Raw genomic sequence first — 18,846 nt, 5'->3', positions numbered from 1 at the left:
ATACTGCATGGTAGGTGAAAACAACATTTATTCAAACACTTCAAGTCCCAAACATTATCTGAATTATGTTCTAATGTATTGAAATGATGCCACATGAAAAGGCTGTTAGCAAAGGAGTGCAGGTACAAACACAAAAATAACCCTATTGTTCACTAAAAAAAGAAAAAAAGAACAAATTTAGAAACTGTAAAAAACTACAAATATAAGGATTTGATTTTGGTAAACATGACTTCAACTTGAATATTACTGTCAATTTTCTTATTTCACCTTTCCAAGGCTCCTAGTGGAAACATTTCTGTATTAGTCAATCTATGTTCAATTTGGTATGTTACTGGAGGTCTCCCAGGAGAGCTTACAAGGCAAAGCACTCTGAATTCCACTCGACACTATCTATGCCTGTGCAACAACTGGCGCTCGCCAGATCTATCACCCCCCTTACAAATATCCAAACAGTTCCAGTTTTTAACACATACACAAACGACTGAAGGCTGGCTGTAACAGTAGAGCAGCATATTCCCTCACTGCTTAATAACCACTTAAACAGGAGCAGAGGTCAAAAACCAGTTTTAGATTCATCACAAGAAATTAGGACCATAAAAGGTCTTGAATTGGTACTTTAGTATTTAATATTATTATTATTTATGTATTTATTATTTATTTACATGAAAACACATTCGTCATATACTCAGCAATACAAGATTTTGCTTTAGGAAAACCTGAAAGACGAAAAAAAAACAGTGGAAAAAATAGGCTATTCAGAAGCAGCATGCTCCAGAAGTATTTCATATTTTTGCATCATTACAGTGCAAAATGCAGGAAAATTTATATTTTACTTTATTATAAATACAAAAGAGTGTCACTTGAGACAAATCTGATTTGTAACAACAGAAAAGGTCGTAATGATTTATCAACTTATCAACTTTATCACCGCATGATGAAACTCCAATTTTTTTTTAAATCACTAGATTAAAATCCATACATAAAAAGGCAGAAAGTGGAAGAAACATAAAGTAAAAAAGATAACACAAGACTGCTAAATTTCTATACTATCAGTAATGTAATTCAAGGTTTCAAAAGAAAATCCTTATGGAGAAATCTTAAGTGTCACATCATTCATGAATATTTCTGTTTAAAAGTATTATTACTTCGTTGTGATTCCTAGTTTTAATTCGTGTTAACTTCAAATGGTCAAATTAAACGTCAAAAATGTTAAGTAGAAATTTGTAACAAAAAAGTTTTAGGAGTTGCAGTTAGAAATTACTACACCGTGCAGTAACACTGCAATCCTAAAGAAACTAAGGACAAAAAATGGTATATTTTCCCAGTTAACCTCCTGCAAACTAATTCATGTATATGGCAACTGTTATGAAATATTGAGGCTGAAGCTCAAATGCATCTTTTCTTGCAGGCATGGAACTGTCAGGCTTCTTACGTGGATGAGACGGAGAGACAGAAATGCATCTGTGGTTAGTGTATTCCTGGAAACTGTATTCCTCAAACTACCCAAAACTAGGTGCCCACACAGAAATCTACACTCCATGTCATGTACAATTCAAGGGTTAATCCATCAGGGAGCATCTGTGCCCTCAAAGGGTTAAAGGAGAGCTGGGTAAATGCCTCCCTGGCCATCTCAACTCAACACAGGATCACACACACATTACCTGAAAAATACACCAGCTACACTGCTGGCACTAAAACCTGTGAGAAAAGCAGGGAAAGAAGGATGTAAGGAGTAAGAAAATTTATGAAAAGCATTGTTAATCACCTAACGGTGATAAAAGTAGTATAATCAGTAGCGTTCAGAAGAACCTTCCAAATCTCAACGAGGATGCATCTGAAAAGTACTTCCAGAGATTTAAGTATTTTCTAAATGTCAATAATTTAAAAAAATCAACAAAACTTCAAAATATCAGATGTTTCTGGTGTTCAGAAACAGCAACAAAATCTAATACATGCAATCTCCTTAGCCACAAAATTCTCATTTCTATGTACACACATTTGTCTGAGTGTACATGTATGTGCACTCAGGAGACTTCAGCAATGAAAAAGAAAGAAAAGAAACCCATCTGTTTTGGAGTAATCATGATGGTTTTCACTTCCTACTGAAAAATATTTATCAATTAAAAATAAAAAAAATTGGCTCAGTTCCATATGATTTTTATGAGTCAACTATGGCTGTAAACATTTCAATCCTACAGAGAAAGCTACACAGAAAGGACAACTTACATATACTAATTTGCCAAATATTACTTTCTAAATAACAACTTTTTATAGAAGCCGTATTTTCTTTTTTTTTTAGTGCTTCCTGACAACAGAAATAGATCCAAGCTGTAATTTATTTGTATCAATTTCCTACTTTACTAGTGTCCAGTAAAATCATTCAAACAGCATGACAGATAAAAAGGCAATAATAAAAAGCATTTTCAGTCTTCAGAGAGCTATAATGTGAACTGAATACAAACATCAGTTAAGGAATAAAAATTAAACAATAACACACATACTTAACAAAGTCCTTCCAGTACCTTGTAAGACAACTCCTAAATATATTTCAGCACCCAGAAATGACAATGTTATGCAAAATGATGTGCATTGATCCAGTAATCCTCAAAGCTCTCAGAGTGACTTTAATTTACCTGAACACAGAACCACTTCAAGAAAAATCCTTCTAGACCTTGCCAAAGTCTGACTGCAGGAAATGGCATATTTTTATAGCCATAAGAGCAGAACAACAAAAAAACATGGCTAAAGCTATTGTGTTTTTTTACACAAATGAAAATCAACATCATGAAAATTACTGGCAAAACAGTCCATGAAGTAGAAGATGAAAAGAAAGTTGATCATGAGTTACAGTAAAATACTTTTAGCAACAGCAATCTGCAACTAAAGCGCAAAAGCTGTATAAAATGTAGAATTAAAATAAAAACTTACATTCTATATATGTATATTGGGTAATAGACATATGTATAATGGGTAAAATACACATGTATTTCAGTAGAAAGTTGTCCTTGATGAAATTTATTGTCAAATAATAACTGCACATACCGAAAGAATATATGACTTCAGCTATACCAGTGGTCAAAAATATTAATACAAACTATCTATAAAAGCCATTGCTTTAAAAAATCTACTATCTGGAAAAAGACCAAAATGAAAACAACAAATAATAGAGTCTATACAGATGAAAACAAGAAATAATAGATTCTATACATATCAGGATCTCTGTCCTATGAAAGAAATCAAAAATATTACTTTGAAGACATTTTATTCTCACATAGCAGAAGAAATCTGGTACCCAGAGTTACAATTCCAATAAATACTTTCCTAGCTGTATCTTTATTTGCCTTGTATGATTCATATCACTCCAAGATTTATTAAATATTAGCTTTTATGACATATACAGAAAATCATCTGATTGCTCTGTATTACAATGTTTATTCCTTTACTGATAAATCCCTGTGCACTGAATTTTACAAAAGCATATAAGTGATCAAAGACTTCAGTGAAGTAAAGGGGACAGAGAGGAAACTGGAAGGCTTAACCCCTAAGTGGATTGTTTAATTTAATAAAATTCTGCTCTAAAACCAAAGCAAGCCTATGCTATATACATCAGTCGCCTTAGCCAATCTAGCTATCAAAATCATACTGATGCAAAATTGTCTTTCCAACTACCTATAGAAAAGAAACATTCCGACTCTCACATACAACTTCCAAAGTCTTTTGGTCCTCAGCTCATTTACCTTAACAAAAATGCACAAAAGACACTAACTTACGGAAAAAGACAAGAGTGCAGAAGACCAGCAATTTAAGAAGAAGAAAAGCTTTTCGAGGCAAAAGGCTGGAAACTTTAAAAGAACATAAAACGAAAGCTAAAGAAAAACAGACATAAAGCCCCGAGTATGGATGGCACTTACACGTAATAACATCACATACAAATCCATAGAAGATATATTACTATACAGCATAATTTACTACTAAATGCCAACTAATATCTATATTTCAGTCCACAGATTTGCATCAAACATCAATTTGCTCACTATTTTCAGTATCTGCAAAGTTTTTTTGAAATGCAAACAGAAGGCACAGAAGTACTTTACCTAATTTTTTTATCCATCACTAACTCAACAAAACTGTGAATAACCCAATGCAAAACTACAAAATTTTATAAAACAGAACAAGACCAGTGGGGGGAAAAAAGACACATAAACCACTCAGAAACACTCAGTTCATTCACATAAATACTTCACTAAATATTAGACAGTATGAATCAATTAGAAAAATTTCTTGTCTTGACTGGGTATAGTGTTTCAGCACTGCATTGTGGTTTCATGAAAGAGAGAAATTCCTGATGGAGTGATGTCTGTAGTAGCACTCCTGTATCACGTAAAATTTTAAAAAGTGTTTATTAACTGAAGCCATTATACTTATAGCAACAGACTGTGACCTGTTACGGATCTCTTACTTGTTTTTTTCCTGTAGTAAAATGACAGTGCTCCTGTAATGAACACAAATGAAAATGCAGTCTATTTCAGTAGTTCAGAGATGCTTTGTTTGCTCTCTATGCAAACTTAAAAGAAAACAGTATCAAGGAGTATTATATTACTTTTATACTTTCCATAAACCAAGGAAAGAAATAAACCATTCCATCTCTTGTTAACTATGATAATAATATTTGTTTGAACATTATGAAGAAGCAGAAATTAGCATGATTTACTTCCTTTCACTCCACAGACTTAAGTGTTTCAATTTGAAATAAATCACTTTAGTGTGTCTATATGTTTTTAAACCCCACCCATGCGTACTTTTAAACCCACACATACTGTCATGGATTTCAGTCGTTACACAGTGGTGAAGTTACCCAAATATACAATTACAGGTATGCACTAATTTCTCTGCTGAATTCTGCCTTCAATGAAGCATTTTTATTCATCCTTTTTGTCCTTGCTTACACTTTCACACATATGTTCTCGTATTTCTAACATACACTTTTACTATGGAGATTGACAGGACAAAGAACTACTAACATGATGTGTGATTAGATCCATTTAATACTGTGGCAGTATGTGCTCACAAATAAAGTGAGCCATATACTGCACACAGTTCTTATTACCAAGGACTGCTTATACGCAAGCAATTGTCCTTCCACAAGTAAGCTCGTTTAAAAATAGTCCTTCATTAATCTACAAAAGACAATTTTCTTTCTAATAGTTAAAACCAAAAAATCTCCTCTCTCATTTGGTGTGTCTTTTTGTCAGCAGCCATAAATTTTCAGCATTTTTGAAGTAATTTCAGGGAATCTAGTTACATGATTCCCAGCACCTAAATTTATTTTTAGCTATATGTCTATAAACAACTTTTCTCTTCAAAATTATCCTCAGAACTACAGATAATTAGTGAAAGATATGAGGGAAGAGTGAAAATAAGAGTGTTTTACAACTATTCTTTTTATTTTTTTCTGTACTGTTCATATTTTATTAGCCAATGACACAAACCAGGGACTAAATTCTAGGCTGTAAACCATAGAAGATGCATACAAAGATTCTCCTACATATAATGCTGAAGCAGTTAGGGGATCTCTGCAAAGTACAGATGACTGGACTAGTCTTTAGCATTCAGTGGATCTTTGTAATCCCTCTGTCTGAGAAGTGTGGTTGTGATGCACAAGTGTACAATGCCTTCATACCTCTGAGCTGTGCTAAAAATGCAACTATAAAACTATTGACAGTTCAAGTAAATACTAGTCATGTAAAGGAATATATCCAATACATACACATATATGTACACCCTCAGTCCCTTATACAGACACCCAACAAAGGACCAAAGAGCTATCTGATTTATTCCTCTTTATTCCACTTGAGATCTAGGAGACTGCCAATCTGAGAGTATGAAGTAATTCTTGACTGCCATCTAAGTAACCTAACATCATCTCACCCCACTCATTCAATTATCAGCTATTTGTCTACTAGTCACACACCAAGCCCTCTCACATAGTCATGACTTGTCATGGAGGCATGCCTTACAACTAGTAAAATACCCATGAAATCCGTAATTTGAATAAAGGGAAGCCACATGAAGGCTAAGTTTCAGATATACTTTTGGTTAAGAAACATCAGAAAATTGTCTTACTGTTTCAACAGGGAAAATCTGAATGTGAATTGCTGAACATACAAATATTTTCACAGTCCTCCAAAGGAAGGCTCTAAATTTTTTAAAAAATACTGTGGTATCTTCAAGCAAAATACTGTAAAAAATTTTTAGTTGAGATGGACCATCTGTCTTTCAGTCTACACACCATTAAGAAAAACAGAAAAATCATCATCATTATAGTAAACTATAGAAGAAGATTAAGGGCAGTTTTTCCTTTCAGCACGTTTGATAGCAAAAGGAAACAGTTAATTGGGAAACAGAGAACCGATAAATCAAAATGTTAAGTCATCAAGTATCTTAAGCTATCTGCAAACAGAAAGGAGGCAAGACATTGATAAGATCTGCAAAACATCCTGAAGTACAAGTCTCAGTGATAGGAATTTCTGAAAACTGATCTTTGTAAGAACAGAACTTTGAAAACACACAAATACAAAAAGCCATGTTCAAATAGCCAAAACTGTAATTCTGAAAGAAGCTTTAAACTTTGTATACATTCAGACAAGCCACAAAAGTTCAATATTAGCTTCAAACCACTAGAAAGGGCAACAAAAATCACAATTAAACACCTATGACAAGTGTAGTTAACTGCACTCTCAGCAAAACATACACTCTCAGCTGCTATGGCTTCATTCTTAACAGTGGAACTGTACACACCGAGCTCCCTCAGCAGCTAATAAATTATTAAACACCTGCAACTCCAGGCAACACCAGAAACCTGGTAACACATCTGTACCTCTGACTGGAGCAATCTACCCAACACCAACAAAAACAAAACTTACAAATGCAAAAGCAGGGCAAAATCCTGCTTAATTGTTTTATATAGTTAAGTATCTGCATAAATCAAAAAACACTACTCATAACACCTCAGAAACTCCACAGGTGGAATAATAACTACATCAGTGAGAAAGCACAGTGAGAATCTGCCTCAAAATTCTCAAACACATTAAACATTATGAGGAATATAGCATACTAAGAAAAATATAGTAAGCATGACAATGTCTGAAAAATGGTGTCTACCAATGACATGTACTGCTTCAAAATATTAACATAGCTATTTTGTGTTCTTCAAAAAAATACTTAGCCCTGATTCTACTCGGAGAACCTGGCATTGAAGTGAGCTTGAAAGCATTGGAACCTATACTCCTGAAATTCCTGAACTCAGAAGTATCAACTTGAAGCTCTTTTACCAGTTTATTCTCTGAGAAAAATGATCAGGACCATGTCTCAACAAAAACTGACTAGCATTGACAGAGATGGGATTTAAGTAACTGAATTCAGCTGAGTAACACAAAGACTTAAATGGAAGGCTGTACCTAAAGAGAAGAGAGCCAGGATCCATGGTAAAATCTAAATCTGCTACCACTGCACCTAGAGACAAAAACCACCAAAATAGCACCAGAGAGATCCATTTCTCTGTTGTTACACTCAAGCAGCTCTCTAGACACAAGGAGACAAGAGAAGCTGTCAAGCAGGTCTCTTTCTCTTCTTTTCATGTGGAAAGCTTCCTGCTGTGAAAAATGGGAAGTGGCTGAAAAAGCAAAGATTTCACAGAGAACGAAAGACATTGTTGTATGCTATCCAAGACATAAAAGACAGCACAGAACGTTTTAAAAACAGATAGCCTAGACTTATTCAAATATCTCAACAAAGGCAACAGGAGGACAGATCCAACATGTGGAGTCATGAGTACACCAATGCCTGTACTGAAAGACTGCTTTCTAGATACCAATATATTGTCAAAGAAATCAGAGATCAATCCAAATGGACATGCCCATAATTCTTAGCAGAAGTAAAAAAACATAAATTAAGCCTTTGAGATTGAAATGGCAATAGGTTTCTGTTGCAACATAACAAATAAAATTATCCAATAGTCCTGATTTCAGTGACATTACAAACAAAACAAAACAGAACAAAACAAAACAAAGAAGACCAGTTTAGTGAGCCACTCTAGGAATTTTTTAGAGTTCACAATCTTAGATATATTCTCACAAGAAGCAAGAACTGCTATGGAGAGCTGCCTTTAAAGGACACCTAAAGACTCATTCCAGATAGAGTGAAGTACAGTACAGAAGAGTTGGTATGAAGCAGACATTGGCGGGAGACAGACTTCTCTTTACTAACTGCTGTTCATAAAACTGTAGAGTTGCAGAAGAAAGATGGAGAACAATACGGAAAAGGAGGTGGGGAAGGGACATCCACAGTCACAGTAGTGAAATTGTCATGGATCATATGGGAACTTTGCTTTAGTCGGAAAATTCTAAGGTTGCAAAACTGCACTCCTTATTCTTGAATTCAGGTTCCTCCCATTCCCAAGTTCTTCAGCGTTTTCAAGTGTTCTGTCTCATTAAATGCAAAATAGAGCTTAACACCATTATCTGAGCAACAGGTAAAAGCTGCAGAAAAAACCTCTGCTTAATTTTCTGACAGGCATCTGCAATGTGATGTTGATCCAGGAAAGAAAAAAAATCACACCAAAATGGCAAGCTCTTCCCTTCCCAACAAAAATGACAACCAAAAAAGGCTGAAAAAGCAGCTTGTCTGTCTGTTAAGAGTATACTTCTCTTAAGAACTGGTTACTATATAAACACTTCTAGCAACTCAATTCACCATCATTGTAGAAAAATCTTACCATACTTTTCTTCTATACATAATTATCTCTTTTCATTTTTCTTATTAATCTCTGTCTCTCTAATCTGGACTACTGCAGAGATTAGCAAAGATTCAAAAACAGTTTTAAGGCCTCTGCACCTTTCATGGTTAATATACTCCACATAAAAAGTACAAAGACCAATTGGGATTATAAATTCAAATTGCTTGAAGACATAGAAATCCACTTCTCTAGGAAGTCCAGTAGTTATTTTCATGCTTTCTAATACCTTTGGAATAAGATTACCCTCGTGCACTAGATTAATAAAGCAATCCTAAGAATAAATCAGCAAGGGATACAGTCCTAGTAAGTGTCGTTTTAGGGATTACATGGCCCAGAAGGACATGTATCTGTTCCATCAGACACAATCGAACAGATGAAGAATAAACATTTCCTTTATATATATATATATATATATATTATATATATTATATATATTATATATATTATATATATTATATATATTATATATATTATATATATTATATATATTATATATATTAAATATATTATATATATTAAGCCTCACACTGCCCAAAACTAAGCTAACCAAAATACTATTGCTGAAGTCCTAACATTCTATATTTTTCCAGAGTCACTGTAATCATTCAAAAGTTAACCCAAGGAATGACAGGATTCTTATGAAGGTGTGATTGCTCCTCCAGGCATTCCCTGCCACCTGTTAGCATTACAAAGTACAATGCTCTCCTGATTGTCTGCTTCCCTTGATACATTTAAAATTTTCATCTGGTCACTATGCTAATACTTCACGTATTTAAGCATATTTAAGACACCTTTTGAAAATGTAAAATGGGAAGCAAGTGTAAATTCTACATATCGAACTGACAACAACCGTTTACACTGATTATATACTTTCCATTAACAAAAGAAAATTGTATTAGATTATCACTAATATCAACTAAAACAAACAATCAAGCTAATATCACAATTTTCTATCACATGCCACATACAGTAGAAAAATTCAAGGCTTTGATGTCAAGCAAAAATCTGGAAAATTCTGTTAATCAAGGTTCATTGATGCACTTAATGGTAATGAGCAAAATTCCATTCTTTGTGAAATAGATCAAAAACAAAAAAAAAGTCTAGTAACAGAATCCATCTTTTATTTATAGTAAAATAAATTGGTAAATAATGAATATTTATTATTTAAGCAAAGAGAGTTTTCCAAATAAAGTTGATGGCATGCTGCCAATAAGTAGAATACATAGGCATTTGGCAAAAGGCCATTTCTTGATGGAAACTAAAGTGATTCTTATTGGATAAGTATTTCTCTTTACCAAAATGCTTCTTACTCTCTAATTTATGAGATACTATAAATCAACTTATCAGATGTTTTATTAAGCTTTCTTATCTGAATTTGAATTTAACCACTGCTAGGATTATCCAAGGTAAAAGTCCTATCACTTATGCAAAGGCACAAAAGCACTATGGATCTGATCCAAATAATGCTTCTGTCAAATGAAATCTTTCTCACCAATCACTGAAGGCTTTCAGCCTACTTGGACAACTCTTCTAAGGCTTGACAGGAAAATACACCTATACCATTAAGGTACAAATTAATAAAAACAAATCAAAAATGGTTTGCAAGCTTAACAATGAAGCAGTCTGGTTTCTGAACCTTTCTCAATCAAAATTCACTTTTTTAAAACCAATCACATCACTGTGTATCAGGAGCAAACTTCAACAGCTCTGCAAAGGCAGACAGTCCAAAAATAAAGTCTGAAAGTCTGAACTCAACAAATACTTCTGAAAACACAGCTAAAAGCATCTAAACTACCCATCTTCATTAACAGCATGTATTGTGATACCTGAATTAAATAAGGTAACATTACATGTCATCAAAGTAAATTCTTCCTACCTGATGAACATCTACCCCTTCATCATTGACAGATATCTACTCTCCCTTGGTTATGCTTGCTGAAGACCATTAACATAGACTTCTTCCATGGGGAAAAAAACCCCTATTTTTAGGTTAAAAAAGACAGTATGTTCTGAAACATAGCTTAAACACTTAAAACTAAAATTCAAAAGTGTCAATTCTAAACCTGTTAACACAAGTAAATATAAATGATTTCTAAATGAAATCACATCATCCTATTTACTTTTTGCATCTATTTCTGTGTGTTTCTGTGAAACAAAAGGGCACAATCATGACTAAATTTATCCTTGTTATTCACAAATCTACTTATTTTCTCACTAGTATGAATAGCTTATGCAGCAAGACAAGCTCAGCACCGACCATACCTAGTTGTTGTGGGCTTTTTTTTTTCCCCCTAAGGAAATGTTACTGGTTCCTTTGGTGAAGAGACATAAGGCTGTAAATTCCTATCCTCCATCAGTAGAACTGACCTCAGAGCAAACCCCACAACTGGCTACAGGCATTCAACATCCATCACTGCTCCTGAAACCTAATCTTTCAGGGAAGGACAGCTGCACTGGGCAGTAGTTAAGCAGCTTTCTAAGATACACTGCCATCCTAAACAAACAAAAATAAATAAATAAAACTTCCTGTCCTACTTTCTGATCTGTGTTTTACAAATATCTCATTGCATGTCCTTTACACCAAATTAATGACTTCCAAGATAATAAGCTGTTTGCTTATTAAGAAAAAAAATAGTCAAATTTCAGGAAGTGTAATACACAATACACCTAACAGGATTTTCATAAAATGCAGCATAAGAGGTAAAGAAATTATGCACCTGACAGACACATTACTGAAACCTAGGGAGAAAACACTTGGTCCTACAAATAACCTTTCAAGAAAAGAACTCCCTGCCTTCAATAAATTTCACAGAGGGAGAAAGCCCTTTCCTAAAGTAAAAGAAAAGAAAATTAAAAGTGTGATTAACAGACGCTTATTAATACAGGTGAACACAGTCAAATTAATCATGTCTTTGGGTTAGAAACAGTGACACACACCTGCTTCATAAATCCACTCTCTGTGGCATAAAGAAGACGAAAAAATGGGATAGAGTACCGAATTTTGCATATATTTTTGTGAACTTTAATAAGATCCATTTTACCTTTCTGTTTTTATAGGGAAAGGGGAAAGGAGCGGTGAGGAGAAGGAAGACGAGGGAGAGGGAGTAGTAGAGGGAGCAAAAAAAAGAGATAGTAGAAATAGCAGCCTATTCTTGTACATGAAATTCAGCTTTTTTGGCAAAGTTTCATAAAAAGAGTACGGCCTACAGATAGTTACAAAAGCTGTTTAGATTTTTTTTTTAATTTAATCAACATTGTAAAGCAAGCGGAATTACTGTGCTCAAGTTCAGCAAACAGTGATTTTCTGAAGATCAGAAAGACTAAGACAGAACGTATTTGAATTTTCTCTTGCTGAGTCAAAGCAAGCATCAAAAAACTACATTTTTGGGTAAAACCACTGAATAAGCCAAGGTGAGATGCTGATATCTAAACGGGATTGGGTAAATCTGTTAGAGAAATGTAGATTTATTTGCAAATTTATACCTAAGCCACATTTGCTTTGGTCAGGTTGGTACTGACTATATTCTTCTTAGGAATCACCCGATTGAGCAACCTAAAAAGACAGATTTTACACACTATTTACTGAACTCTGACTTACAGATATGTAATTTCCAGAACACTAAAGACTGTAAAGGAAAGAGCAATATAACTACTGGCGTAACTAGATATACCATATTTGATATACTGCTTGAGAAAAAGGTGTGCATTATCTGACCACAACAATATGTGAGCAGTTCAGCTGGCACTAACCAGGACATCCATTTTGACTGCCTGCAAATAACAAATTAATTTGTATATCCGTGGAGTGACTTCCCTAACTGGAAGATTACTGAAAACCAAAAATAACTGCATTTTAACATGCTTAAATTTGAAGAAGCTCAGGACACGACAGTATGCTATTAGGGCACGTCCTCTGAAATAAATAAATTGAAGCGCCTGAAATCCCATCATTTTCTGTTGGCTGAGGAGGACATTTTCTGCCCATCCTTTGAATTCAAAAGAACACACAGAATCCCCTTCAGAAATCACATATCAAGTACAAACAGGGAAGCTGATTTTAGAAAAAACCTCTATCTCTTTTGAAATTCTACCGCAAGATAATCACCTTGTCTTTTTTGTTCTTCTCTTTCAGTAACTGTGCTATTAAGGTTATGAAGAAGCCTGTCACAGCATGTAAGCAGAAGACACCTAAAGAGGTAAATTTAGGGAATATCTTAGGGAAGTTCAGACTATGTATACCTGCTGATGTAGTTAAAGTGCAAGCTCACAGTATTTTGTTTGACTTGTCGCTTTTATGAATGAACTGAAAGAACCTGAATAATAACTAAGTTCTTAAAAAGCATTACATATTTTATTCAATTTAATCTCATTTCTTGCATACAAACAATTTTTTATTCTGTATTTCTCTAACTTATTCACTGCTTATAGGCAGACGAACATGATATGCCTAAGGTAAGTATTACTAATAAACTACCGAAAGTCATCTGAGCTTATGAAATATAAATTAAAACTGTGCAATAGCAAATATGGTTCTATCAATGCCCAGTGTCTTAAAAAAACAAGTGAAGTGAAGCTTGTTGGAAAGGAATTTACAGGCAAAGCACTCTAATGTAACCTCTTCCCAAATCATCAGATTTCTCCAGCTGCACTGCAACCTTCACCGTAGCAGATCACCAGAACTAAGATTCCTCTCTGCTCCTACTTGCAAATTCCTAATAGTATTCAAAGAAGTATATTTAAACACATATTCTTGCTTTAGGCTGCCAATTTGCCAGCATACATTCATTAATTGGCTTTATTTAAGGCCTTTTCCAAAGAACACAAGGATTAAGCAAATGAAGTAAACTCACAAAGGATGTGCAATTGAGAGTTTTCATAAAAATATAGTGTGTTGACTATGTTATGACAACTGTTTTTAAAAATAATTACAACGAAAGCAAGCTTCTGTTACAATAGACGGCATTATGTCACTGACACTGAACCTAAATCATCAAATATCTGTATCTACTCCTCAACTCTTTTCAGAGAACAAAAGCTTAAAAATCACCACAATTGTATACAAAAATGAAATACAATGATTCACAGATCCATACCATATCACTCCTTTTGATATCCAAAGCACAAATGAAGCACCCATCCTCTGCATTTCAGAGCCACCGCCTTGGTTTACTGATAAGCAGCAAGACTTACACTTTTGAACCAACATTTATCATTTGAGAAAACCTTTAAAGCAGATTTCATTACATTTCATAAAAACTTTACCAAAGGCGCTCACACACATTTCAGAAAATTAAGCTCAGTCAATATTTGCACAACTGTTGTCGGCAAGATGACAATAAAACCCTCTTGCTGTAATTGGCCCAACACAGAATTATATATAAGATCCCGATGTTTTAAACGACAGCTTATTAAAAAATTAACATACCATAGGGAAACTGCTTTTTGATTGTATGACCTTACTGTGATTCAGCTTGAAAATCCTTCCAAATGAGAATTCTCAAAGAGCTTAGTAACGGAAGTTCATTTCGAAGGAAATCCAATATGCAAATATTTCAGCTGTGCTCTTTTACAAATTGACTGCCTTGTCAGTTTCAAAAACTGAAAACCAACAATGGAACAGTGTAAGTACACTTGACCTTATTGCCTAATGTCTATTAAGAATGCTACGGCTAGTGAATTTTAAATTTCTGAAACTGACACTCAAGAATGTATAGTGCATCTTCAGCCCATGTCCCATAAATGCTGACTATGCTCCAGCCAAAGCCTTGGAGCCAACACACTCTCAAACTTATATAACACTTACAAAGCTAGTTTAAATACACCATCAATCTATGTCTGTTCCTGCCTTGTAGTAATCCTGTTTAGTTTATCTTTTAACCCTACACTTGCATGGAACAGTACCATTACTAATCTAATAGAAAAAAACACACAGACAACAAATCTGGTTTTCTCAGCTTACAGAAAATATGAAATGCAGAAGACACACAAATCCCACTTTGCCCAAAATTTGCACCTCCTGAGTCATGTTCATCCCCATCTCCCATAATAATCAGGAAAGCAGGGACACTGGACACAACACAGGACTAGAGGAAACAGATGAAGAAGGGTAAAAATGAAAACTAAATAACATGAAATTTGCACACACACCTCCTAAAAACAGCAATCTCATTTATTAGTAAGGAAAGAATAACTGGCAGCTTTGCTTTTGACATTATGCACCTGTGTAAAAAACGTCTGGTGAAAGTGAGCATATGCCATGCACTGGTATCTGCTCTGTGAGAGCAGTTTATACAGGCCCCTAGTGGTTCAGCACACACAGCAGCAGATGAAGGGGAATTCCTACCTTCAGCTTGTGTAGTTTTGGTCCCTGCATTCCTCAAACATAGAAGCAAAAGGTAACGTTAAAAACGAAAGGTGAATTGCTAACTGGACTTAAATCTCCAGGTACTTATTTCTTTAGCACATCCCCAAGCACATTCTTGCACACCCTCTCCTAAGATCAAGCACTGATTTACTAACACCCATTGAGTTCGCTGACTGCTGGTGGTTTGAGTTACATAACCATCACAGCAAAACGCTCATTCACATTATTCTTTAGCGCTCGTTTTAAAAGTAGTATGACTGATGGATCTAAAAGCAGGTCCTAAGACCAATTCCTGAAACCTAGAAATACCAAGGCACTGTTTTCCTTATCGTGCACCATTCCTAACAGCTTGCCATAACACACATAAACCATAATGAATTTCTTAGTATCTTCTAATAGAAGAAGACTTCTACTAAGACAAAGCTTTTACTGCTTTAAGTGGATTCAGAAAAGCTATACATAATTTCTGCGTTGAAAGATATCTAAATATATCCCACCATATTAACACAAGTGACAAAACTAGAATTGGAAAGCTACTCTTGTAAAAAGTCTCTCATTATATCCATCCTTTCTATGTAACACTCGGTACCTTGAAAATCCCATGCCAGTATATTTACAGCTTTTAGCAATTTTGACTGAGCGAAATTTGACAGCTGAATTCATTAAACTGACCAGTTTTGTCAATTTCACACATTAAAAAAGCAGTAATAGCTCATCTCATGTGAGGGAATTTACAGAAGCAATCAAAAAATTGCCATCTGAAGCAAGACGCAAGTACCTATGACCGTATTTAGGACAGGGAAGAATCTTTTTTTTTTCTTCAGAGTTGCTCCATTCATAACAAGAATTGTAGGATTCGTTGATTCCAGCCCAGGAGAAAATGATGTCATTTACTATACACTTTCACAGCAAGAAAAGAAACTATTGACTGCTACAACATCTTACACCACTAGCAGATACGAGAGGAAGGAAAAATATGATATACACATTTTCCCATCTCTGTATTGAAATTCCCTGCGTAATGTCCCAACATTACAGAGAAGTTGGTTGTGCTGGAACAAAAGATATGTTGGAAGCGATCTCTGAAAGGCTGAGAAGACAATCATAGCTTCCCACGGCAATCCTAAGTTTAAGAAAATACAAGTGTCATCAGAAATACTCATGTCTGCAAATAGGAAACTCGAAAGTAAATCAGCATCTACAGACTTATCCTCAATGTAACGCTATCTCAGGCGACAAGTGAAGGAACACATAAAACCCTAACTATTCTGTATAAACAAATTAACCCTTCTACGTGTGTCAAAACTGGGAATACGGACATCGAAATCATGGCAAAGAAGCTGCCATCCTCACACGAGGCAGTAACTGTACAAAAGCCAGGCAAAAGAATAAAATACGCATGACAGCAGTTCTGGAGAAGTAACAAGGAGAAGCAGACACTCAAAAGCCATACATGCAAAGCTGAGTGGTAGTCACTTAAAATGGAAACAATACCGTTCTGTCGAGAACTGAGGGCATAGATAAAAGGCAAAATAGGAGATTCAGTGCAAGAAAATAACTGTTTTATCTGCCAGCCTGGGAGAGCCCGGCTGCAGCAGTAAGGAATGCCTCCTTGCACGGGCAGACGGCGCAGAGGGAGCTGCTAAGTTTGCTGAACAAATTCAAGAACCCCTTTGCAAGCGCTCGGAAAACTGAGTTTCCAGCCCGATGTGCTTCCTTTCAAGTGGCTTCGCGAGAGTAAACAAAGAAATTAAAAGCCTAACCTGTGAAAAGCTTCGCATCTCCGTGCCTCCCTGCTCCGCCGAGAGACAGCAGGAGGAGGAGGAGGAGGAGGAGGAGGAGGAGAAGGAGAAGAAGGAGGAGGAGGAGGAGGAGGAGGAGAAGCAGGAGAGAGCCGTGCTCGGACCCGCGCCTGTGGTCCCTACTGGCCGCTCATCCCCAAGCCCCGTCTCCAGCGGCAGACGCCTGGTCTCTCACCTCTGCTACCTTCCCCCTTCTTCGAACCCGTCAGAATAAACAAAAGAATTAATATTAATAATTCGCTCGCCGAAGCAAACAGTCAGTGTGCAATTACCGTACTCCCCTCTCCCCGCCCGCTACAGCGGCACTCAGTGGAAACGTCGACTCCGATCCATCAGTCGCCCTCTCCCTGCCCCATCCCCCGTCCCCGTTCCGCAGCTCCCCTCGCTCCCCGAACAGGCCCCGCCGCCAGGCTGAGAGCCGGCGAGGAGGCGCGGGGAGCGGGCTGGAAGCGGCGGGGGAAGCCCCGGGGCACCCACGGGAGAGTTGTGTGTCAGGGACGTGAGTGCGGGCTGCGCGCACACACACGCACACACACACACACACACTTTTCTGCTCACACACACAAGCGCGCCCAAAGAGGCGGCAAAGAGGGAGCGGCGGCGGAGGAAAAATGGGTCAGGAGCGGGGCAGTTACCTGGTCATGCTGGCTCCCCCGGTCCCAGCAGCAGCCTTCGCCGCTGCCCGCCCGCCTGCCGCTGCTTCCCGCCGCCGCCACCTCCTCCCGCTGCTCCCGCTCGGCTCCGGGGCGGCCAATTTAATCCGAGCCCCGCAGCAGCAGCGGCAGCAGCTACGAGCGAAGCCCCGCCGCTGCTGCCTGACGCTCGTGCGTGTCTCTCACAGTGCGGCGCCGGGGAGCAGGAGAGAGTCAACGAGAGTCCGAAAATCCAGCATCCAGAAGAGCCGGGTCCCTGCCTGCCTCCTCCTGCCAGCGCCGCCTCTCCTCCGCGCTGCTCTGCTCCGCTCTGCTCTTCTCCTCTCCTTCCTGCGGCGGCTGCTGCTGCTCCCGGGCGCGCTCTCTGTTCCCGAGCTAGCTGCTCCGTTTCCCCTCCTCCTCCTCCTCCCTCTCTCTCGCTCTCTCCCTCTCTCTCCTTTCTCTCTTTCTTCCTTCCCCCTTCACTCTCTCTTTTCTTTTTTTTTTTTTTTTTTTTTCCCTTTCTTCCTTTTCTTCCTTCGTCTTTTCTAACCGATTCTTTCGCTACAAATACAAGCGAGGTCTCCCACACACTCTCCCGCCCCCCTTGCTACAAAAAGTGCAGTGCAAACAAAAGCGAGAGAAGAGGGCACAGGGCGGGCGGAGTGGGGAGGGCAGACACGGGAAAAATTCCCAGAAACCGTCCCCGAGAGTCGAAACGTGAACAACCCTCCCCCACCACTCTTCGCTCCTCTGGGGAAAAAGGGGGACGCCGCGGGGACACCGGTGGAGACGGCGCTCTCCCGTTTCGCGGGTCCGTTGCGGGCTTTGGGTTGGATGGTTTGCGCTTTTGTGTCTGTGTGCGCTTTTGCTTTTTTTTTGGTTGGGCTGCGGGGTTTTTTGTGATTATTCTCTTTTAATCCTCTTAGGCTGTGTGGCTCACAGGATCCGCGCGGCCCCCAGAGTCGGGGAGAGCGCGCCGCCGGTGCCTGTGCGTGTGCGGGCAGGCTGGGGGGTGCGGAGCGCCGATCCGGGCAGCGCCCGCCCCATCCCGGGCCGCGCGCCCGAGCCGCGCGCCGCACGCACACGGCGCGCGGCCGGGCGCTGGGGGCGGGGCGGTGACGTCACTGGGAGCCGGGCCGGAGGGCGGCGGGCCCCGCGGCGGGGCGGCGGCCCGGCCCCACAGAACTTGGCTGCGCCGCGGCCTGCGCCCCTCGGCGCCGCTCAACTTCTCCGGCGCCTCCGCGGCCAGGC

General features: G+C 38.0%; 1 protein-coding gene across 2 annotated transcripts in view; it reads right to left on the bottom strand.

The window, feature by feature from the left end:
* The window catches only part of PTPRD (protein tyrosine phosphatase receptor type D), a 354,920-nt gene extending 336,906 nt beyond the window's left edge, over positions 1-18,014 (bottom strand). For both annotated transcript variants that reach the window (XM_056514163.1, XM_056514162.1), the window contains exon 1: positions 17,596-18,014. The gene's annotated coding sequence lies outside the window, so the exon portion shown is untranslated. The remainder of the gene's footprint in view (positions 1-17,595) is intronic.
* Between the last annotated feature and the right edge of the window lie 832 nt (positions 18,015-18,846).

Source organism: Oenanthe melanoleuca, chromosome Z (assembly GCF_029582105.1).
Source record: "Oenanthe melanoleuca isolate GR-GAL-2019-014 chromosome Z, OMel1.0, whole genome shotgun sequence".
NCBI classification, from domain to species: Eukaryota; Metazoa; Chordata; class Aves; order Passeriformes; family Muscicapidae; genus Oenanthe; species Oenanthe melanoleuca.
The sequence above is the reverse complement of the archived record's forward strand: the minus strand, read 5'-3'. Positions and strand labels throughout refer to the sequence as shown.